Source organism: Egretta garzetta, unplaced genomic scaffold (genome assembly GCF_000687185.1).
Source record: "Egretta garzetta isolate BGI_Z169 unplaced genomic scaffold, ASM68718v1 scaffold29, whole genome shotgun sequence".
NCBI lineage: Eukaryota > Metazoa > Chordata > Aves > Pelecaniformes > Ardeidae > Egretta > Egretta garzetta.
Window position 1 is genome coordinate 1,740,931 of NW_009260796.1, and position 25,110 is coordinate 1,766,040.

Here is a 25,110-nt window from a genome sequence, read left to right on the forward strand (position 1 = left end):
TACAATTATGCTGGCGTTAGCGGCACCAGCACAATCTCACGGCACATGGTAACAAACACGCACAATACTAGCCCCTAAAAATGTGACATCAGTTTTTCTTTATCATTTCTTTGCCCAAACACCATTTTAAAGATAATTATATTTTAACCTAAAAACATCATCTCTGAATATTAATGCATGGTAAAACAAAAATCTCAGATACAGCCAGGTCCTCGCTTTAGAAAATGAGTAACTGTGTATATTAATTTTGCAAAAATTTAGATGTCCACCTTCAGCATGTGCCATGTTAAGGAGATAGGTGTCCATCCTGCTGATAGAACAAGGAAGGAGAAGAAGAGATCTTGCTTTCAGATTACGAAGGGCAGGTGCAATGTCAAACTAATGAAATGGTGACCCTGGCTGAGTTGCCCTTCAGGAATCAATTCCAGAGCAATAAACTCCAAGAACAAGTCAAAGGACTATGCCTGTGACCCAAATCCCACCTATTCCATCAAGTCCATGACTGTCATTATGGAATGACGCACCTTTCTGGCAAGGTCCACTAACGACATGGAGTGAACTCTCTCTCTGAAAGACAGCAGAAGGAGAATAAGCTGTCTGAAAACGTGTCCTCCTTCTTTTTCTTTTTTTCAGTCCTTCACAAGGAAAGCGAGAAAGAAACAAGTTCAACATACAGCCTTAGAAAGTCAACCATTTTTCCCAATCAACTACAAGTAAAATGAGTTTATTTCTACCCTTCTAAGTAACCACTGGATATGGTAGCAACTCCAGACCTCTTATTATAACTATTCAATTCATTTTCAATAAAGGTGTCACACAACCATGATAGATACAGTGTCAGCTGCCAAACAACACAAAACAAGAAATGGTAAACATACATGAGAGCAGTCAAGATAAGAATCAATTCTTATTCCTCTGTGAGATGTTCCTTTTGTGCTCTCTTAAAAGCACCTCATCATAATAATAAAGCTAGCTCAAAAAATAGCCACAAGTGTTAATCAATACCTCACAGAAATATTATTTACAGACAGGTCAAAGTAATTGCTAACATGGAGATGAATACCAATCTAGTTACACAAGAAACAACCATAGTATCCAGCAGTGGCTACAGTGCTCCAAGACTCCAGATACTTGGGAGAGAAAAGAAGCTATTCATAAATTTATTTAGTATGGTCCCTATGCAGAAACCTCAAACACTTATTATAGATAATACCTCTCTCCCCCTAGGTTATTTGTCTAGACATATTTTAATTAAATGGCATAATTCTGGTCACTGATGTGGTGAAAATTACTTAGTTTATTTTAATAAGGTCTTTTGGTCTACACTGCTCCAGCTTCCAGAAGTGTAACTCACAGCCCATAAGTTAGACATACGTTGTAATGAATGCGATAGCGCCTGTTGCCTCCAGACCTATATAAAAGACAGGCACAAAGGTGGAGACTACCATCTCTGTTTACCTTCAAAGCACATGCAAAATGCCAACTCTCCCACAGAATTACACAGAAACCCCTAAAAGACCATGTATCCTTCTTTTTTTTTTTTTTTTGTGGGAAGCCACCGGAAGCCTTCACTAGCCAGCTCTCTGTACAAGCTTAAAAAGCGTACTGCATCATATACAGCGATCAATTTAACGCACAATTCCCAGAATCTTCATCGAGTCTCCAAAGCAACCCAGGAAGGGTATAACAGGAATCCATCTCATGGCTGTTACAGCCATTCAACACATGGCCTGGACAGTCTCTGTGGACAAAGTATTTTGGAATTCAGATCACAAGATGAAGTTGTCCTTGCCTACACCCCTTCGAAGTTTAGTCTCCCACAAGGAACAACATGCTGGCGTAGGGGAAGCACAGTTACAGCCCTCACATTTTCCTGGGATGGCAACACTGCAAGACAGACTTTTAACATAATGAAAAGCTGGGTTCAGACCTCTTACATTCAGATCTAGTAATAAATTCCACCCACGCTTTAGCTTCAAAGTATAACTGGACCTACAAGTTTGTGTAGGCATTGAAAAAGAGATCTCCTGCTTGTCACACAATCCCAAGTCAGATATAAATTAAGAAACAGGTAGTCTTTGGATACATGTCCATATGGGATGGTGATCACTCTTTAAGAATTTTCACCATGATAAGCCAAAAATTTTTGGTTTCACCATCAGAAAGGTGTTCCAGTGGAGAAGTGAAACAAGTTCTTTACAGCAAGCGCAACCCCCCAGCCCCATGTTCATGTTTAGTTATGAGTTTGCTATTCCAAGCTACGCTATAATGCATTTTACAGAAGTATCTACTATTTCAGCAAAAAGCGATAGCACAAATTGCATGGACTGAGGTATTCAATGCCCTTGCAAAGCCAAATTGAGAGAGGTGTTCCTCTGAGAAAACTGAGGTCTTCCAGTAAACGGCAGCTGTCCGTACGAGCATCAATAAGCCAACCTCCCTCATTTCATGAGTGGCCCCTCCAGTTTAGAACTGGAAGACACTGGTAAGGGAGAGAGGGATATTGTTATTCCATTTACTACTATACTCCTGAAAAATTATAAGCAAGAAGAAAGCTGCAGTGCTCAGGGACTCACTTTGGTATTTGATACAGTTTTTTTAGTTCTTCATAAAGAAATATTTCTTCAAGCTATTCCTGTTCAGTGCATCCTTACAAGATAGTATAGCAGTACTGAAGGACACAGATTTTCCACAAAAAAAACCCAACCAAAAAACAAAAAAGCAGCCGCAATGAAAAGAGCCCACAATGTTGTATTTCACCATCCCTCCAGGTGCATCACAAGCTTTCCCATCAGATCACCAAGTCCTTGTTCTTCATGAATACAGCAAGAAGCATTTGCCAACAGCTCTTAACACCATCCATTTAAGGAAAACAAAAATCAGATAGGTCTAGAACACTGAACCATTCAGCTAAGGTACCCTTCAAAAGACAGGGAGCAGGCTTGCCAAGAACCGACATGCATGCACTAAGAAATGGTGCTCCTCCAAATACTGCATTTATGTAACGATAACCTGGTAAAGCACAAAGGCAGACTGTTCCGGGAGGGGCCCCTGTTAACATAGGAGGGACGTGGTTTTTACCTGCCCAGCTCTGCCTGTTCGGTTCCTCACCTCCCACTCTTAAAGAGTCATTTCAGCAACCTACGAGGCTGCTCAGAAACAGTTCAGATAAAAGGTGTTCAGATTTTATGCATCACAGGGAAAGAACTGAACCTTTTCCATATGCAAAGGGAGAGCAAGCAAAATGCAAACCCTTCATTCCAAACCTGCCCAAGCCCAAGTACATTTGACTTCTAAATGAGTAGTTGTAGGTTTAAGTACAGAATCCAACAGAACCTCTGCCTTAATTTACCAGTATATTAGTGTGGAAGAGAGGGGGAGAAACACAGGGCCCAATTACTTTCATTTATTTACCTATTTAAGCAGCATTTAAAACCCTCTGAAACAGAAAGCAGACTCTCATTACCCTGGCACCATATAGAATGAGATAAGCCTTCTGCTGGGAAAACTATCATCTAAAACACAAGATGAAAGACTCATTGCATCTTTTCCAGCAGATGGTAAGATGAGGCAGAAAACTGTGTGGCAGGACTGACAACCAAACTCAGGTCTTCCAAGTGCTAGGTAATCACCTCAGTCATGGGCAGCCTTCTGAAGATTCTCTGTCTCTCTTACAAGCACGGCATTTCACCGGGAGCTGAACAAGAAACAAAACGCAAGTAACGTCCATCCACGGGAAATTCACATTTTCAATTTGTAACAAGTAGTCCCCCTTGCCTTTATTGTCTCAGTTTTACAAGCTTCTCTGAGAAGATTGCTACAGTATTTGCAAAGCACGCTTTGACAGTCTGCTGCGTCCTTCTGGATTCAGTGATTCATTTGTCCCAGCTGGAAGATACACATGCACACACCCCTCTGGTTCCGTTCAGCACCTCGTGGTACTTCCTCTAGCAATGCAGCTCTTGAGGGATCTAACAAAGCTCAGAGTTACTATCTACTTTGGCTGTGGAATGCATCACAGGGAAACCTGAATCTCCTACAGGTTTTAGATCGATAAATAGCACTCCGGGTAGCCCTATCTTTTAAAGGAAACATCCTGAAACTTGCAGAAGATTTGTACGTACTGACACCGGACAGTATGCCCCAGAGATGGAGCCACAAACAGCGTAACTGCCAGCCTTTCTACTCTACTAATATAAGGCACGAGCCAGTATAACCTAACTCCCTAGGGAACTATGTGCATAAACCCTGGAAAGCCCCATCTTCTGGGTGCGGAGCACAGCTTCTTCACCATGCCCACACAGCATCTAGAATACATTTTGACTAGCTGCATGCACTGTGAAGTGACATGCAGCATCACCAGGGAACGTTTGATGAACACATTCACCATCCAAGGAAGGTGGCTGAGTTTGAAGTTCGAAAGAAATTTTAAGTTCTACTTACTACTACAGTTGGTAAGAGTTGCATCATCCATCTTTCATCAAACTCAGTATTTTCTTGTCATGGGAACTTCATAAACCATTGGGCCTCTGACTACAAAAAGGCATGTGCTGGCCCCACTGCAAAGCTGAGATTTCCACCCTCTCCCTGGAGACCAGGCAGAGCACCCGGAGCAACCTTTACTGAAAAGGCAGATGGAGCCAGACCCTGTATTTGTATTGGGCTACCTAATACTCAGCTCAGGACACATAGCAGGACTGCAAAAGATTTCTTCCAAATCCTATTAGAGAAGCAAAAGCTGTTTGCCGTATCAAGTTCAAACTAATGAGAAGAGCCCAAATTCACATCATAGTGTTCACAAGCACCAAAATCATAAATGCCAACTGAGCCACAATCCAGAAGTCAAAGCAGTTTTTCACAGGTCACACTTTCAATTGACTCAACATCAACAGATGATAACACTGGACTAGGTAACCTGTGAAGTTTGACTTTGTTGCTGCTTTTGCTACAAACATAGTAAAGAGTGGCTGAATAGCTCCAACTCAACCACTCCACACCATAAATCCTGAATAGCTTCTTGAGCTTTCCAAATCCTATTTTTGCAGAAGGATACCGATAGCATCTCTCAAGAGTAAAACTCCACTTTGTCATTTCCTAATTCTGATTTCATTGAGACATATATCCTGCTGTTTGGCAGAGCCCGATAAGAGGAGACCCAATCCCAGTGGTTTTGTAATCTGCCCATTCTTCTATTACAGCTGTGTTCCTATCTTCACTCATTTTCTGTCAGAGACTCGGGAAGACCAGCAGCTCCGTAACTGCAGCAGTTGCCAATGGTTATCCAACCAACCAGAGGCTGACTTCTTAATTAGTGATCCCTGGAGTCTAAAGAGAGAAAAAAAAGCTATTAAAAGGAGACAGCATGGATGAGAAGGGAGGGGCGGGGGGCGGGGATGGGAATTAAATTTGAAACATAGACTAGTTGTTTAAATTTGCCCCAAAACATGCGGAGTGCCTTATTCACAGGCAAGCTCTAGCTATTGCTTTTCAAACCAATATCCAATAAGCCACCAATAATCCTTTTAAAGACCACCCTGTCTGGTGGGGAAATCAGAAATACACATTCAGCAATTATCTCTTTTACAGAATCTTAAAGAGGGCTAACAGTTTAAGACACCTTGGCAGTACCTCAGTTAGAACTTTTTAACACAGACATTGACTGTGTTCTGAGTCACTATTTTCAAAAGGAAATCTGTCCATAAGAAAACAGAGCAACAAAAGGAGGCACTGTCAGATTCTCAAAAACGATAGTTACTTTACTTTGCCCTGGCAGACACTGTTCTCCAGTAGCACTGTGCCTCCACCCCTAGAGACACAGCTTCTTTTGATAACACAGGTTTAATAAAAGTTCAGCTTTTGTATACTGCCTCCTCAGAACACTTTTTGGAATGCTATCTGACATCTGCACTTACAGCTTAACGCTCAGGAGAATGAATCATATTAGGAAAGGAGTAATATTTTTTCAAGAGTTGTTTTTGTTTTGCATTTAAATTTCTATACCTACCATCCTCAGAGAAAAGAATGTTTTACTATTTCGTGAGCTGACAGATGTGCATGCCTCTATCGTTATTTATCTTACCTGGCTGCTGTAAGTAAAAAGAAAGTATTTTAAAGAACAAGAATATATGAATGTGGGAAATCAGCAGTCTTGGCAAGGAAAAGCCAAGGTAGTTCTATGACTACTTAAAATAAGTTTTTAAGAGCTAATGCAATTTTTAAGAGCCAAGTTTCCATGAGCTGCTAGAGAGCTGGTAACACTGTGCCTTTAATAGAGTAAAGGTCTGGATTACTTGCCAGCAGCGCAGCTGATTTCACAAGCATCTACAACTCATACCCAGATGCCTAAGATTTAAAGAACAAAATTAAATTGTTAAGAAGGAAACATTTGAGGCAAACTCTTAGAATAAGTACTGAAAATGAGAAACACATTTATTCAACACATGCAGCACTGGACACATGTCTGTCTCACACATCCTTTTTTAGATGCATGGGGGACTTCTAAGTTGAGGACAATGTGATATACGGTGTCCTATGAGGACAAAACAGCAGGGAGGTGTTGACTGGCGTGAAGGAGAGGAGACTTTCCAGGAAGGAGAAGGAGAAAAGAGAATCAGCTAAACTACCAACTCAGAGAAAGTTTAATCAGGCTCCTAACCCTGGAGAATGAAACCTTCCACTCCTCCAACAAGCAAGTACAGACAATACGCTTCAATCCTTCAATCCCCGGAGGAACCGAACAGACACGTTTTCAGAGATGGTTTCAACCTTTGCCGGTTTGCTGAGGCTCTCAACAATGGGACAAAGGATGGTGGTGGTCTGTCTACTACTAAATTCCCAGGCATTGGAAGTTGAACCAACTGTTCAAACAACCCAACACACACAGTATTATTTTCCAACCCAGAAGCCCACCCAAAAAGCCACCATCACTTAACCTTACCAGATCCCTAAGGTCATGAAAGTTCACAAGAATGTCCCATTTGTGTACAGAGTTATAAAGCCATTTCCTGATTTGTATGACATTACTCCAAAGAAATCAAACATACAGAGCTCTAATTATGATATTCAATCTGCTGCTGAGAGTTCACAGTGCCGCAATTATTAACTGACGTATTGTAAAGCTTCTTGTCAGCTTGGAAACCAGAGACAAATCACCACCGCTATTGCTCCTATGAGCGCTCAGGATAAAAGGAGAAAGGAACAATAAGACCCAAGTGTTTCTAGGACTACAAAAAAGAAGAAAGGTCTTATTTTGCTTAATTTGAAGCAACGCATTTTATTGGAATGACAGTGACAGACGCAGGGTTGTCAAAACCAATTGCATCCAGAAGCAATCACTTGAAGCAACCTTTAGTCTGTTTGCTAGGCTTGGCTAGGTAATTATGTCATGAATTTGTTCTTGTATCCACTATGTCCCAAGCCACGGTCCCAGACCTTGGGCACAGCGAGTGATTATAATTTCTACTCACTCATTTTCTGTTACTTTCACTTTTATGTCATGTAAACAAAAAAGCAAGATTCTCCCTTAAAAAGGACAGATCTGTTACACCTTAATGGATTTCTCCCCTTTTTTACAACATTTAGCCAGATTGCAAAACTTCCAATATTCCAGAGAGATGACTGGGAGATCATCCAGAACTAGTACAATATAGTGATCCTACCCTTGCTCCTAAATAAGTTAGACCGTACTTCGGTCCTGATTCTCCAGACTGCCCTCACCCAGCTGAAAAGCTTTACTAGCGCTCAATAGTTACCAATGGAAACAATAGCACAATGGAACTTCTTTACCCACTGGATGAAAAAACCAGAGCATTTACTCCAAGTGCTTTATTTGCATGCTCACACCTATCACATCCGTGTCACCACGGTAATTATGACAGTCTGAAAAAGCTTTTAATAAATAGGAGCCAATTTGCCTAGCAGAGGAAGAGGCTCTACCTAACGCTTCCCTTTCTCGGTGGCTGTCAGGAGCAGGAACGCAAGCACAGTACAACGGAAAAGCCGAACCCGCACAGCACAGAATCTGATAGCTCTGAGAGCGCCCGATGCACAGAGCCTAACAGAGAGAGAGACCGACCTTACTCTTCCTTTCTCTTTGTGCATTTAAGATATACGCGCTGCTAAGACCTCTACAGAAAGAATGAGCTATAGAACTTGATGGACCCCGAGAGCAACTGCTGCCATTCTAGCAGAAGGGTTTACAGCACGTAATTCAAATACAAAAACCACAGCTGGAAGGACTGCTACATTTCTAAGTGCTAGTGCCCATGGAGCATGCTCTGGCCACCTCAGAAGTGATTCTTCTGAAGAAAGCTCATGTTATACCACCAGGACAACATGAATATTCACCCCTGTTTTCCCCTCCAAAGGAGACATCATTTATGTGTATACAAAATATGCAAGGATGGGGATCAAACCTCTCTCTTTACAAGTTTTACTTCAAGCCCATTATTTACTATACCGTGATCCTCTCTTTGGAAAAAGAAACAACCAACCAACAAACCCCCCCCACAAAGAAATACAAATAAATGTCCTCTAGACTATTAGACATGAAAAAAACAAAAGCCACCTGGGAAAACTCTCCAGCAATTAAAATGTAAGACTAGACAGAAACCATGAGATGAGATTTCTATTCACAATTCTACCAACAGTCTATCGGTGAACTTGGGAAAATCCCTTCCATCCACCAACCTCCAATGCTGCCTATCCTTATGCTCATCTCTTTTTGCTTAGCTGCAATGTAAGTTCTTCAGAGCACGAGCTGTTTTCTTACTAGAAGCTTACACTACGCCGCACGGAACATGACGCCCATCTTCACGAAGGATCCCTCGCTGTACAAGCAATAAGTAACCGTGCTGTATTTGTCTCTGCCACCTTTTTACAAAAATAAAAAGCAAGTTGCCGCTCATGCAGCATCTCAAAGGGCAAGGCCAAGACAGACCAGCCAAAGACGTCCCCACAAAAAGAACCTGCCAAGGAGATGCCTCCTAACACCCAGGCACTACACTTCAACACCCATGAGCCCCTCCTGTCAGGAGTGAAAATCCCAGTTCTTTTTGCACTGCCTGGTTTTAGTCACACAAATGAAAGTCAACTTGGCACTAAAAATGCAAAGCTGCCCTGCAGCAAAGGATAATTCACAGTAGCATTATCTTCAATTCATTGGCTTACTGTTAATTTGGTCTGAACGGGAGGGTGGGGGGAGTGTTAGCAAAGACAAAAATAAGCAGATGACAAATTTGCTTATTAACCACATTGAATAAGACATGTATTAAAAAAAAACGTAAGGAGGGAGGGGGGATGAAAAGCAGGATGTGAAAGAAGCAGGAGCTGGAACAGCATGGCTAATGTCAACCATGAAATGCAACCCCTGCTGGGACAATTTGAAAGACAGAAGAGGCAGGCTTTTTAACATTAACTATTTGATTGCCCTACTTCAGATGCATCTATCTAGCATCACATGAGGAACAGGATCTCCATTCACCTATAGGTGATTCTTACAAGCTAGAGACCACCAAATAAATTCACTCTGCATGGAAAACTTTTGTAATCTTCACTCAAAGTTGACCAGGACGCACTGTGCGAGTCACCACGAAACGAGTAAAGCACCAAAGAGCTGTTAACAACGCTCCAGCTGCACACGCACACAGGCTCCAGGGCCACTACTTAGCTTACCTTTACTCCAAATACTCAAAGCTCTTTGGAAGGCACATTCTGTACCATTTCAGGATTAGCTTCTAGTGCCACTGAAGCCAGTGAGGATTTTTGCATAGACTGAAATAGGGAACTTGTCGAGCATGTCTACAAGCATTGCACTTGCTCAACAATCTCTAATGACTAAGTATTCCCATGTTTCCCCGTGACATCAGAAACCCAACCTCTCCCTTGAATCCAACAGTTTAACTAGCACCTCTAGTTAGAAACATGGCTGGTGCAGAGATTCCTAAATATTCCTGTTTTCTTGTAGCACTCATATCTTGCCGTCACTTGCTACCACCGTGCCGCTTTCTTCCTCAGTAAGTGCAAAATGTAATTAGTGTCAGACACTTCTTTGCGTATTCTTTTTCAAATGAAGAAAAAGTTTGTCATGCATCCTTACTCCATCCTCATCTCTTGCCCAGGCAAGTCTCCGGGCTCAGTTAGTTTTGTTCCACTTACTGTACCTTTTTTCAATTTGTGTCTATAACTAAAATAGATCATAAATTACAACTGGAAATAAACATATTTAAAAAGCAGCCCCCTAAAGCCTTGCAAACCCACTCTCTTAGTAGTTCCATTCTTTCTGCATTGGCCAATTATTTTTATTTATTTATATAATTTTAAGAATTCAACCACAACAGTAAATTCAATGGAAAATATTATGCAGGTACCAATGGAATGATCAGTGAAGCTGGTCATTGCAAAGAACTTCTGCTACAATGACTACCAAAAAGCAATGGGCAGGGAGGGGAGAAAGAGCCTCTCTGCAAGTCAGCAAAACAAAAGGAGAGCAAGCCGATAAGATACCATGCATTTGCACTGGTATGCTTCTGTAAGTGCAAACTCTCTGCGTTTATGCTAGCCTGCAGCAAGCTAGAGTTTTACTCCAATTTAGGAGTTTTTACAAAACCAGAACCGAAACCCCAAAATAAAAGCCCCTATTTACAAGTTTCCTAGGCATGTAATTTTAATCTGTTCACAGTCTCCTCCAAAGGCACAACTCATGTACATAAATTAAGCTAGGCACAAGTTTAACTGGTTGTAATATCAGGGACTAGATCAGTCATTCAAGGTCAAATACAGAGTAGCTGGAAGAGGGAAAACTGAACTCAGCCCTCAAACCCCAAAGCAGTGCCTCAACCCACATAGTCATTCTTCTCTTCACATTCCAGGGGGAAGGCAGAGAGAAGTCATTTAAATATCGCAGGTTTCAGACAGGATTTAACTAACAAAACTCTTATTTTGAGACTATTTTCCAATCTATCTGTTCCTCCTAAACTTTATGTGATGAACAGGTGGTTTTAACAGCCTAACAGTTGTTAAAACACAAGCTCTTGTCCCAGTTCCCTATAGTAAGACAGCTGTTAAGAAACAGTACTTGCATACTTACTAAGGATTTTCCAAATGCATCTATCTACTTCTACACTTCAGAACTCAGAAATGCAAAGGCAGGTTAAAAATAAATAAATAAATCACAATCTGGAGGCTCCCTTTTAGGGCTGCTCCTCACAAATTGCTGAACGACCTCTACAGGATGCTCCTTCCAAAATCAGAGATATCTTAAAAACAGAGTTATGCAAACCCAGCAGCTTTCCAGAGCACTGGATGGACTCCATACCTTAGTCATTACAAGCGAGACTGCAAGTTGCTGTGAAAATGCCATCCTTAAAGGACCTGAGAGGCCTCAGTATCTACCTCCCATATCACAGCCCTACCAAGTCAGCCATCAGTCACATCCCAATTAGCAACCAGCTGATTCACCGTCAGCATCACAGTCACCCTCCGCCTGCAGCAGACACACACACCCCCTCCAACCAAATCAGAAATTCTCATACTGATTAGGCACGGTCTTCACCGATTATATTATTGTCAAACAAAGCCAAGAATGTCAATCCTGACTTTGCCTGCTTGATAAAAAACCAGCCAGAGTACTTTTCAAAAAGGAGATGTTATCTTCTTCAGAAATGATGAAACAGGTACAAGTAAACCCAATAGCCAAATGATCCATAGCCAGTCAATGGCATAAGCTGAAGGCGTTCTCTTATTATCCTGAGTGTTTCACTCCAGTAACTGAGTACATTGTTTTGTATGCTTTGAATATCCTCCCAAATGATTTTCATACTTTTTCTTACCAAGGCCACTGAAATTACCAAAAATGATCGTTATTCCCTCAGTTACTTAAATTTCACATGGAAATAAGCCACAACAGAATCATGGGGCAAATATTTAGGTCGTTCCTTCCTTACGCACTGTAAATTCCTCTGTATTTGCTCAGCAGCTTGTCTCAACTGATTAAACTCTACAGCAGAAATTGGAGGACAAGCCTCCAGTAGTCTTCTCTGAAAACTGGGATCCCAAAGCAGCATCAGCAAAATCACCAGTGACATCCTCCTCCTCCCCCAACACACTCATTAAACCAGGAGTTGATGCTTAATTAATCTAGAAAATGTCATTCTAGTGGCAGGCCAATCCAAATGTCCTTTGCTAAAGCAGTAATCAGATGGACAACAGAGCCTGTACATCAAAGCTTTTCCTGCACATACGATGTACCCTTACAATCTTCTCTTAGCTCTGATGCTGAAACAGAGTTGAAGGCCAACAGAAGATCCAGAGAATGGTAAGCCCATACCATATCCCCACTGCTGGCTCAACAGTGATATTCATTGTGGAAGAACTCACCCATCCACATGAGTGGAGCTGACGGGAGAAAGCTGGCTCAAGCACAGACCTATTTTTCCTGAAGTCAGCAGAACAAGAAGACTGTACTTCTGCAGCAGCATTTTTAGGACCCAGCTCACTGTTCTTTATTGATTCTAAAACTCAGCTCCACAGAGCCAGCTGCATTGAAGTAGCCATGCCCAACCGTTCTTCCCTTAAACGCATACATTCTCAGCATTCATCCCCTCTCACCAGGCATTTTCTTCTTGCAAAGAAAAGCTTCCAAATCTAGGGTCATTTATATACTATCCATATTTATACCCAAACTCTAGGATCTTAGAGCTTGGAGCATCTCAAACAGGAGTACTGGCAATCCCACAAAAGAGAACCTATGGAAGCAATTCCAGACAAACAGCTTTTGGTATCCAACAAAACCTGGACAAATATATTGGTCAGAAGAGTCTGTCCCAAAGCCCATCAGAATTAACCATTAACTATTTCTAGGTACCATTAAGGGGTTTGAATCAGGTCCCTATTGGGAACTACGAGCAACAAAACCAGTCATGAACACCTGTGTAAGCGCAGTACTACCTATGAATGGATTTGCTTCTGAGATTTAAGTTAAATAATAAGCACTCTAGCGTTTGACTACATTACACTACAGGTTCATACAGCCCTGTGTGTCACCAGTTTCCATGGGCTGTATGAACCGATGCTTGGATACCACAGCAATGAGGCCTTAGGAACAGCCCTCCCTCCCATCCCCTACCTGGCCACATTGAGACATTTACTCCGAGTTCCATGAAGAAGACTACCTGGCTCCAAAACACACAAGTATTTCTGTTATTGCCAAAGGAGAAACAACATGTGAAGCAGTAGCAGCAAAATGAACAGATTCCTGAAGTGCCAGATATCCTTGAAAGAAAGCCCCAAGACAACAAACCAGTCCACCTCCATGGTCTCTGCTGACAACCTTCCACTAAGCACACAGCTGACCAGCGAGGGGGCACATCAGCACCCGCTCTCTTTTTCTCCACACAGCATAATGACAATGCATCGTGATTTTCTCATCTTTATGGCCCAGGCAGAAGAGACAAGTTCTGCACACTGGATGTTAAGTGCTTTTAGAATGAAGGCACGTATCTCCCACTATTCACTCCTATACCATCAATCTCTATTCTTATATTTTTAACGGTGCTCCTGTTTCCTACTCGCACGCACTCCTGGGTTTTTTTGTGTTTGGTTGGGTTTTTTTAAGTTGCCACACACTGGAAAATCTTCCACAGCATAGTATATGGTCCTGCTCTCCCAGATGTCCTGAGGTGCCTGTAGATTTTACAATTTCTATAAAACCAGACTGAACTGAATGAATTTACACTGGGGAGGTGGAGATGTGAAAGGCTGGAAATTCTGTGGTTTTCAGCTCAGACGGCAGTGTATTTTCACTGTGTTATGTTCTCACACAAACACACACGTAGAGGACAAAGCAATCAGACCAAAATAAAGATGATTACAGATATCTTTTTCTTCCCAGTAGGAACAAGGATGACTAAAAAATGGCTTATGCGTTTTCGTAAGACACTATTTCTGCTATAAAAGACAGTGACCCACCCACAAACTGATGCAGGTTTCAATCCAAGTGGTTACCTTTCCCCTTGAGGTTATTATCATGTTTGGGAAGACAAGCAAAATTGAATATCTAAAGGGAGCTTCGCAGGAGATAGCTGGATGCAGCTTTTAGATTTGCAGGTTATCTGCAGAGCCAACATGACCTCTTCTGCATTTTTCCCTCCAGAAGAGGGTCATCTATCTGCCAATTTTTGGAGGGTGTGTAACGGGAGGAATTTTCTTCTTTGTATACTCTCAAAGTAAAAGAGGGTCAGAAAACAGTGGGAGCTGCCATGAACTCAGGGAGGGAGTCAGATGTTACTATCAACAGATGCTGCTTCCCTGAGAATACCTCTTATGAATCTGCCTTTTTTAACACACTGATTTTTAGGCCAACTAAAATCATGATGAGAAAATATCTTCCAAAATACTTTAACTGGCTATCGATAGGCTACATCTAATGCATGCAGAAGATTTCAGCATGTCTGAAGGTCACCTAAGGTAAGTCTCGTTATGGTGGCACTGTAACATGCAGAAGTAAAGGCTTATAGTCATGCTAACACAGGGGTGATTCTTTTTCAGTTCTGTTTTTTCACAGGGAAAGGACCATACCACAACAATTCCAGGGAGTGCTTACCTGGTACCACTTCAAGTCAGTCTCCACAAGATTACTTTGGACAATACAGGTGTATGCTTAGAGAACTGAAGACCAAGACAGACTGAGTGTTGTTCTCTTGAGAAAGGACTTTTTTCATATTTTCATATATCTTGTTATCAGACATTTTGATTCAATTACTATTAGGCTTCCAACTGCAACACTAGCTTTGTGAGCTAAACTAACAATGCAAACCAGTTTAAAAACAACCTTGCCTGCATTCACTGCTAAATCTTTCAACAGAAGAAAAATAAGGCAAAAAAAACCCTGTCTTGGAACTCTCGGATAAGCAAGGCAAGACTGCATTTCTTAACTAATGGTGAGATTTTCAGGAATGGTTTTCCTCTAACCTCTCTGGAAGTAGAGTTAGACCTACCCTAAATGACTATGAAAAAACAACACATTTTGCTGGGACAAGAAAAACAGATGAGTTTAATCATCTGTCCAGATTCAGCACCCCAACCAAGTGATTAAAAGCAAGCACAATTTAAACAAACAGTAAAAGTGGTATTAGGGATTGTCAGGAATGCTTTACTCCCCATTTTAATTTTCCCAATCCACCTACTCAGTGTATCTTTTCTAAAAACTGTCAGTTCTTTGGAACTGGGGTTGCATATAGTACAGCTTGCAAAATTCTTAACAAATAACTGCGCTTCAACTGAATTCACATGTGTTTTTCCCATTAGGAAAGGGATTTCAAAATGCTGGCTACTGAAGGCCACAGTACTCTGACACATACTCAAGATCACCAGAGAAGAGGATTCATTTGCAAATCACATAAGCTTGTAGGACTGTCTTAATCACTGCCATGTAATAACAAAATTAAGAGCGCATAAAGTAGACATTTAGCAAAAGATGAGGCACCTGTTTTCTTTATAAATAACACAGCCAAAGTCAAGCTACAAACCTGGATTTCGTAAGTAATTAGCCGCACCAGAAAAGCTTTCTGCTCAGTACAATGTAGTTGTTTACAGACTTCAGCTTTAGTAAACTACAAGGAACCTTATGCAAAAAGAATGCAAACAACAGAGTAAATAGAGAGTAACCATGAGGCACAACCAAGCTTTTTAAAAAACTAACTATAGGACCAAGTAATATTAAACTGTCTCAATTCAGTGCCACATCCATTTTTATTGGAGACCATTCACCTCATTTCCATTAGTCAGTACACTCAAGCTATCCAAAACATTCCAGCAAAGGACCAGCAACAGCACCGCTTGCTCTGTATACAACAGGCTGAGTCCTGTCAGTACAAGGGCAAAGCTAGATTTCATGGAACAAAGGATAAATTAAGTCTGTCTGTAGCAGCCAGTCACTGAAAGGACACTGCCACTTTTCCCAGCCTTTTTCACAAGTTCTCCTGGGGTGTTTCAGCATGTAGTGTTCAGCACTGCTTCAGTTAGCATAGATGTCAAAGCAAAAGAAACACTCAGAACTTACTCGCTCACCTCAGGATGACCTGGTGGACACAGAAAGGACAAGGGCTGACTTTACCTCCAAGTAAAGAGATAATATAGATGGTCAAGCCGCACAGAAATACCGAGCCATCTTCCTTTTCCCACACAGACTGCAAATAGGAATATAACTCTTCGAGATGCTGCCTTTACTCAGTAAGTTTAATACTTGCACTTCGCTTCCTCTCTCTTCTTTCCAAATAAAATCCAGAAATCTCAGCATTTTAAGGAACCAAAAAGCTAGAGAGAATAAACTGCAATAATGCCTATGTAAAGAGCTGTACTGAGTCAGCATCATTCATTGGAACAATCAGCTGTTTCTGTTTAATTTTCCCTCCCATAATGTAAGGCACATTAAGAGAAATGCATACCTGCTAAGAAAGAGGATCCGGGTTTAATGGCTTTAAGATACTTGATCTCAACCGACTTTATATAGGACTGGACTCCAACAATGCTGAAGGTTTCAAGGATAACGCTGCTCTTCTTTAGTTTACCATAAACACACACACAAAAAAAATCCACCTCTGTGTTGTAGATGTTTTAAGTAAATTTAAAAAAGGCTTGCCAGTTTGCAAACACCAGCTGATATCCCTAAGTTATTTAACGCAAAAGGAGGTGGAATAGAAACTTCAACTCTCCCTATTTCAAAGAGGCTGCAAACACAGCTCGCTGCTGTAATTGCAAGTAATCACCCTACACATTTACCCTGGAGATGTTAAAATTGGACCAAGTAGCATCAAAGACAGTAGACTAGCTATTCAATCAACAGAACCATTAACAATCTGGGCCCTTGCAAAGAAATTCTAACAGCAAATCAGATCCCTACCGATCACAAGGCGCTCAAGAGTGCAATGGGGAGACTGTAATACAATGCAAGTTACTTGAGGCCTACTATATTCTCAAGGCAAGTATCAGCTGCATAAAGACATTGATAGATACCCTTTCTCCGTGCCTATTTACAAGAAAGGAATGACAGTAACACAGAAAAGAGAGTGAGCATTAGCCAGAACTTGAGGGGAAAACCCCCACCATTTAAAAGAATTTCACACAGAGACGAAGGCAGAAAACCTACTGTCATATCAAGCAGAACAACAACATATCTAATCAGCCAAATATACAATAACCCCAACTGTTGTGGGAAAAAGAGAGAAAGGAAGTGACTTCAATTATCAGGACATCCAAACTGAAACATGTCATGATTCCTAAAGATAAAGACCAGAAGAACAGGGAGAGAATTCTAGCAGTGACGTCAGGTACAGACAAACGACCGTCTGTGTTTCATAAACACCCCTTGTCAACCTTTCCACCTAAGACTGTGGCACAACAGTTGAAATAAATGGTTGGTGCTCCTGAACTATTCTCTGAAAGTACTCATCAGATTGATAATCGACCAGGTTGCACACAGGCATGGTAACACCTATCAGGCTGCATTTAAAGCGTAATGTGAAATGCAAGCATGAACAAGGCTGGTTTCAAAAATGCCAGACTCATGCTTGAGGGTAAGCAGAATCCAAGTGAAGGGAGCCTGCTGTACTAATCTCAAATATACCATGGAAATCTTTACAGGCTTTAATACTGTACATAAATTAATTCCTTGATTCAAAATTTTAATCTATTCCGTTGCTATTTATGGCTGGTTTCAAAGTGCTGAATGTGGCTCTCCTCCTGGTTGCCTGTTCACAGGCTAGAATGGTAATAATATTTCAAAAATTATTATTAAATAAATCCCATTTAATTCGACCTACTTCACAGGCAAATTTTAATTAGCGATATAGCAAGGCCGTAAGTTGCTGAACTTGAATCCTATAGAGATGGTTAATGTTTCCAACAGCTGTGCAGTCTGTGTGTGTATTCTTAAGCCAAAACAAGTCTACCTGAGCACTGGAAAAAGGAAAACCAAAACTGTGCATACACTCTGTGGAGGTGTTTGTTAAATGAACAGTAGTAAACTTGTTTTTGTAACTTGTCCCAGTGCAGATCACTAGCCACAGGAAGCAGACCAAACCTGATGTATCCCTTTAGCATGTTTTCATAGCATTAGCTTTTAATAAATATAACATACTCCACCCTCAGAGCGGAGCAGTCCTCGGGTTCCAGCAGAAAAAGTGGTTGTTTTAAATATTTAGATTACATTACAGTTGGGACATTAAAATAAGCAGTGACTTGTACTGTAGACAGCTATCGGAATCAGCTTGGCAAAATATGTGTAAGCTAACCTCGTGTGGTTACAAAGTATGAGCTTTGAGGTCTATTAGGCTGGTGTTCTTATACATATTTTTATTATTTGTACTACAATAGTGCTTTCTGATGTCAGCAAACAGAAAAGCACCACAGTGCTAGATGCTGTGTAAACATAAGTAGTAAGACACACAATCTCCAGAAAGTTTATAAATTTCAGCACAGAAAATGGGGAAAAGCTAGGAGAAATAAAGGCTATTCTCATTAGGCAAGTAGCTAACACAGGCCTCAATTCAGCACTGCAACTCAGCGTGTCCAAGTACTTTGCTGAGTCCAAGCCTAAATCTGTGGTTGAATACAATTTTTTTTCTATTTCCCAAGCCTCAGTTCAGTGCTTTAACTGTGCAACTATCCATTTTCCTCCACTAGGTAACAGTACTCCACCTTCCTGCAGGTATTAACGAAATCTCCATCTCCCTTCCAGTCTCTAGAATTCTTCCCCCCGAAGGCCTCTATGTGGTTGCTGTTGATCCAGGTCCTCAGGCCTAGGACCTGCTCCTAGTAATCCCTATTTTCAGAATATTATTCCAGATTTATTTGATTGAATCAAGCCGAAACTTGGCCTTCACTTTTGAGCTCCTCCACCAAGAGCAGACCAGGACTTCTGCAACGTTTACAGCATGTAAGTGTGCGACAGACCATGCTGAGTGGAATGAAAGCTCGAAAAAAACCATGACTAACCCTCTGAATTGTAAGGTCCGAGTCACCATACTCAGTTTTATTAGCTGTCTCAAAGAACTAATAAAAATCCAAGCATCTTCTCAACCCAGTCTACTTAACCACCTGTGGTTTTTTTCAGGAAAGCCTTCAATAAAAGGCATTTTCCTAGCACTGCACTCACTACAAGTTACACGTTCGAACCAGTATTGTTCATGTGACAGAACAGTTCAGCTGGAAACGGGCTCAAAATTCAGTGCATTTCAGAGAAAGACTCTTAGTGACTCCACCAGGCTCTGGATCAGTCCCAAACAGAGCTTCAGTGCTGCCACATACCCTGCTACAGCCTCCCGAAGCAAAGCTGGCAGCAGCAGAAGAGGAAGGTCATGAATCTTAGCCATGGGCTGGTAACATGCCTTGCATTCATCTTCTTGGTCAGCGATGCTTGTTTACATCACAGGGAACAGCTGTCCCAGTGTGACCTGAAGACAGCTTTGACTATTACGCAATCATTCCTTTCTAGCCTACAGACAGGCCAACCTGGCCAAAAAGGTTACCGGATAAAAAATATCTTTAAAAGCAGCCCATTTGTTGCTCCATCTGCTCAACCACATTTGCTATCCAAAAGACATTTTCAGTAAACACGCCATAGGCATTTGCAAAGATCTATATGGTAAATTATGTGACTGCATTACCAAGTTGAAGCCCTAACCTTTTTAACCTTGTGTCCAGAGAAACTGCTGTGGTTTTTTCAGTCTAACTGTATCTCAGATCTCTGAATATCTACTATCTGATGAAGCAGCCCAAGATAATGGAGAAAATACAGAGGGCTAACACTGAAAAGGACACAAATGTTCAGGAAACCTGCTTTCCTTAGCTCTACCCTCATGGAACTACTTCCTTATTCATCCCTCCTAAAAACACCCTCAATAACGCTGAGGATAAAAAATACTAAACGGGAAGGAGAGAGAGATGCACGTGGGAAAACAAGCACACAGAGGGAGATTCTATACATAGTTGCTTTGTAAAGACAATCTTGCTTGTATTTCAAGGCTAAAAGTTATATGGCACAGCTCTTCTTATCTGCTCATCTACCTGCCCATCATTCAGGTCAGTAATGTGGACATTGACTTGAATTCTGACTGCTCTCTAGACCCTCACATCCAGCCTACTTGGTCTTGCAGTCTGTGTAGTAATTCTGAAACTTTCCATTTATACAGCTAAAATACTTGCTAGAGCATTGCTCATAGTAGTTACCTCAGCATTCCCTTGCCTAGTTCTGATCCATACAGATTCATTCTGTGGGTATCAATCCTTGTCACAGAGCTGCAAAGATCATTTTCCTCAACTGTTATTTTTAGCACATGCCCCCTCTACACATTAGTCTACCAGCTCCATATTTTCTAGCGCAAATAGGAATCACTTGCCTTCATTTTATTCTGTTTCAAAAAAGACAGACTCCTACCTGTAACTGACCTATATCAGCCTCTGTCACCTGCTTGTTCAGCTTTCAAACAAGAATGGAGGTAGGCATCCTTTCAGGTTGCTCTTTAGTCTTGAGAGGATCTCCTTAAAAACACCAGCAAAAATACCTCATTAAAATCTTTGTTGCAATAACTACCAAAAAAAACCCCACCCCAACCCGAAACTATGCTCTTACTACTACACAGCACAGCAAAGTCCACCTAAATGGCAGAATCCTACCTGCAAGGGACTTTTGTCCAGTATGCTGCCTTATCCCTGAATAAGCACAGAAACAGTTTTCCAAGCACAGAACTCGGCCCAAAACCTCCCTCTTTTTCCAAGCTTGGCTAGCTCAGAGTCTACAACTCTGTTGCACCTGCTTCACAGAAATAAGGCTTCCATGCTTTTGTCCAATGTTCCTTTGCTTGCTGGATTTTTACAACAGCTTTCGTATTACATTCAATGAGCGTGGAATTCTGCAAATACAACAGGCAAATCAAGTTTATATTTTTTAAATTATACATGCCCAGTGTCCAAATGGCACTTTAAGCATCAATTGTCTAAGCCTGGTTGATAAATAGGCAACTCCTACTTTCATTTGCCCCATGTAAAATATTTTGAGGGTGTTATTTTTACTATCTTGTCTCTAAAAGCTTTCCCAGTTATAAAATTATTCTGCATCTCCATAGCTAGACATTTGTCAGTTGGGACTCCCGCTTCTCGGTTAGGATTCCTCTTAGGGCAAGGGTGAAAACAGAGATGGTACGTTGCCTCCATGAAAAAAAAGACACAAAACAGTACTTCTCATGTTCCTCTTCTGTTAAAAATTTCCCCATTCAGCTCATAATCCCAATCCCCAACTGGATTCCTACTGCTTTAAATCACAATTGCTTGCTGGTTTTCAACACACCAAGAAAATTAATTTCTGTGCAAGAACCAGCTGCACCTACAAGTGCAGTTGAAAAGGAAGTTCTTTTGCTGATACCAAAGGAATGCCTAAAAAGCCACTCCTCAAAGTACTCCCTAAAGAAGTATAATCAAAAGAGTATTAATTCACACAATGGAAAGAATGAGGACTTGAACCTCACCCAGAAGGATGGCAAAACAGACACACTGGTATTCGACAGATAAAGACTGCAGAGCCTAAGACTGGCTTGGCCTTCCTACCCTGCAGCACCGCACGGCACCATCGGCAGGTCCTGCCCCAGTGACACGCTGACGGAAGGGAGCAAAGGAAGCCACAGCAATGCAGGGGACAGTATATTTATCAGTCTGAGCTTCTGTACAGACCACGTATTTCAGACAGTGCAGTTCCTCCTCTGAATCTCTCCTGCCATAACCATGTCACAGCAGAGCATCCCATACTGACCGGAGATGAAACAGTAGCATGGAGTCTCAAAGTAGGTTATTGTATAGCAAAATTAAAACACATAACTTACGGGAATGCCTGGATCATATACATTTATAATTTTGACTTTTTGGTAGTTAGTGATAGTGTTTTACAAGAAAAGCTCTGTAAATACCAAATATTTAAGAGCAGGCGGATAGGAATTCCTCTTACAGGAACTGTCACACAGATTCATTATGAATCATTTGGATCCAACGCTTTATGCAGCTGTCAGAGTTTCAACCATGAGAGCCCAGGCAACACAAACTACAGCTTTATTTTTAGATGTATTCATTATTTGTCATTTTTCAATCATCAAAGAATCAACACAATTGCGTTATACATTATTGCAAGGATATATGGGGCTGTAACCTTAGAATCAACAGTTTCAGTGATCGGAAGCGACCTCTGAGCTCTTCCCCTGAGAGGAGAGAACCAGTCGCTGTAAGCAACTAAGTAAGCTGACGACACAGCTCCTTATCTGTAAAACACGTATCACAAATGTCACCTTTTCTAAATTTCGTTGCTGGTGGATACCATCACATTAACAAGTCTGATCCTGTAATGTCCCTGCTTAATTTCCCACGGACTGGAATAAAAATAGAAGCTACAAAGCACTTCCAAGGGTTGAATCTTAAAGTCAGAACACAGTTAAGACATCCTGCATCTTATAAACAACATCATATCTACAGATGGAGCCAGCAGGAAAGCCTGGGCTTTCAGAATAAAGACGGGTCCGGCCCATCGAGGGTTAGTGCAGAATTCACCCCGGAGAATGAAATGGCACAGGGAAAAGTGGGTTTATGTCAAAATAAGGCTGCCAGGAAAATCAAGATGAAGGTTCCACACTGTACCTATTTGCCACAGCTTCACTGATAGCATAAGGTTAAGACTGAAAGGCAGAGTAGTAAATTAAACTGAAAGCAGGCTGGTAACTCAGCACAGGTACACACAACACCTAACTGCCGAATTTCCTAACACGCCTTGATATGGCTCCGCATCCCCAGCCCAACTCCACTCCAATCCTTAGCAACTCTATCTTTTATGGTTGGAAACAATTCAACACATCCCCTGTTTCTGAACACAATTATTTATTACATTATTTCAGGATCCAGGAAAGGCTGTGCCTTAATTACAACAACATGTGCAGTATTGCAAAGTCAGTTCCCGATCACTGGCTTCTCAAGGAGGCTCCACTTCTCCAGGAAAACATTTGCTTTCCTAACACAAGAAGTACTTTTCACTCCACAGTGGGATTTACAAACTACCCTGCCAAGTGGCAGTCACCATGCCAAATCACAGCTCCGCACAGCCTTCGAGCAGCGATGTGAAGAACAGCAGACTAGAACTGTAGATCACTACATTTAAACCCAAAATGTTACTGTAGTTTAAGCCTAAGTACTACTTACAGAACACACAGAAAATAATTTCTTTGGAGGACATTCTCAGGCACACAAGGTAGAAATTAGAGACACGATTTTGTTATGGTTAGTGGCAACTGCATCTGTAATTACCTATTTGCGACATTAACAAAAGCCAGTTTGAAGACAAGATGATGAGAAAAGCCCATATTTACTACTAACGCTTGCTAAGACAGCCAAGATTCACCTAAGTTTTCTCTTAATTCCCCATTTTTCACAAGTATTTAAAACTCAGAGAGGAACAAAAATTTGGTTGATGAAGAAAAAAGCAAACAAAAATCTGACCGACAGCTTACTGAGTCACTGCCTATAGAATTACTTCTGTCTCCAGACAACAGATTGCCACCCTCATGCACGCCGTAGTTACATTTGAGACTGTTGTTTAAATAAGAGAATTTACGGGTCCCAGTCCTTATCACCCGCTCGCAGCTCTTCATCTTCCATCATCTCCGTTTCCAAGACCATGCAAGAATAACAATTTTCACCCCAGTTTCGAGACTAGCCTGGAGAAGAGAAGGCTGCGGGGAGACCTGATCACGGCCTTTCAATACCTAAAGGGGGCCTATAGGAAAGATGGGGAAAATCTTTTTAGTAGGGCCAGCAGTGACAGGACAAGGGGGGATGGTTTTAAACTAAAACAGGGTAGGTTTAGGCTGGATCTAAGGAAGAAATTCTTTATAATGAGGGCGGTGAAACCCTGGCAGGGGTTGCCCAGAGAGGTGGTGGAGGCCCTAAGAGAGCCTCTGCTGTAGGGTTTACACTACCAACCCCGTTACCTGGCCAAAGATGCAGAACAGCCCAAACGTGTCTGAGATCTTCCTAGTGTGTTCTACAGGCCGCAGCACAGTTTACGTCTTCTCGTACTAAATCTGGGTAGCAGTGGGAACGCACGCATACGCTGTCTCAACAACTCCAACATCCTTTATTGAGGTTGCACCACAAAAAACTTGAGGGTGAAGGAGAGAAATTTATGAATAGACAATTTCAAAGGCCTTATTTTGAAAACAAACAGTTTGTATAGTTGTTTCCTCAAAAAAATGTTTTCACAATCCATAAAAACAAGAAGTCAATACTTGAACACCCCTACAGTAACACACCAATACTAACAACTCGCCACAGAAGAAATATGTGTCAACAAACAATCCCTACATTCCACCGTGGCTAAAAACACAATTAACATTAAAGGCTTCAGGTCTCATGGGTAAGAAAGAGGCTACACAATATGTAAAAGGATGCTTGGGAAGATATATCTCACCAAACATTAAACTCACACCTCAAGCATGGTGTTATTTTAGAGTCAGGTCCATATTAGCTTTCCACAAACCTGCTCTCCTTTTTTACTGGCAAGCCATTTAAATATGTAAAATTTGCCTCGCCAGTGACAGATGCGCATACAAAAGAGCAGTGATTTGCTACAAAAGGATTACTACCTTTTGAAAGTTACAGTCTGGCAACACCGTCCAACAGATTTTTTATTGGTTTATTTTATTGTGGCTGTAAATTAGCCCGGTGGCATGCAACCCACATGTGTGTGCAGAGACGTCAAATACCCCCTAGCTCCAGTCAGAAATCCGGCCTCCACGACCACAAAGGTCGTTTGGGATGCCTGGCCCTTGTCTTCTCCTGCACTCCTGCACAAGCAGAACGCGTTAGCGGGGGCGAGCAGGGCGCACGCCCGTTGAAGAAGCGGCCGTTTTGACCACCGCCCGTTTGACGCCCGCTGTTCTGACCAACGCCGTGCGAACGCAGACCCCGACGAGCAACCCCATTTCTCAGACAGGCATTTCTGTAACTCGCCCAAGGCTTCACCCTCTCTCCCCCTCTCTGCAGCCCTGCTCTCCTCCTCTCTTCAGCGATCCCCGCCCTGGCGCA

General features: G+C 41.7%; 1 protein-coding gene across 1 annotated transcript in view; it reads right to left on the reverse strand.

Annotated features, from left to right (window-relative positions):
- DVL1 (dishevelled segment polarity protein 1) overlaps nt 1-25,110 on the reverse strand; it is a 96,701-nt gene that overhangs the window by 70,761 nt on the left and 830 nt on the right. The window lies entirely within an intron of this gene.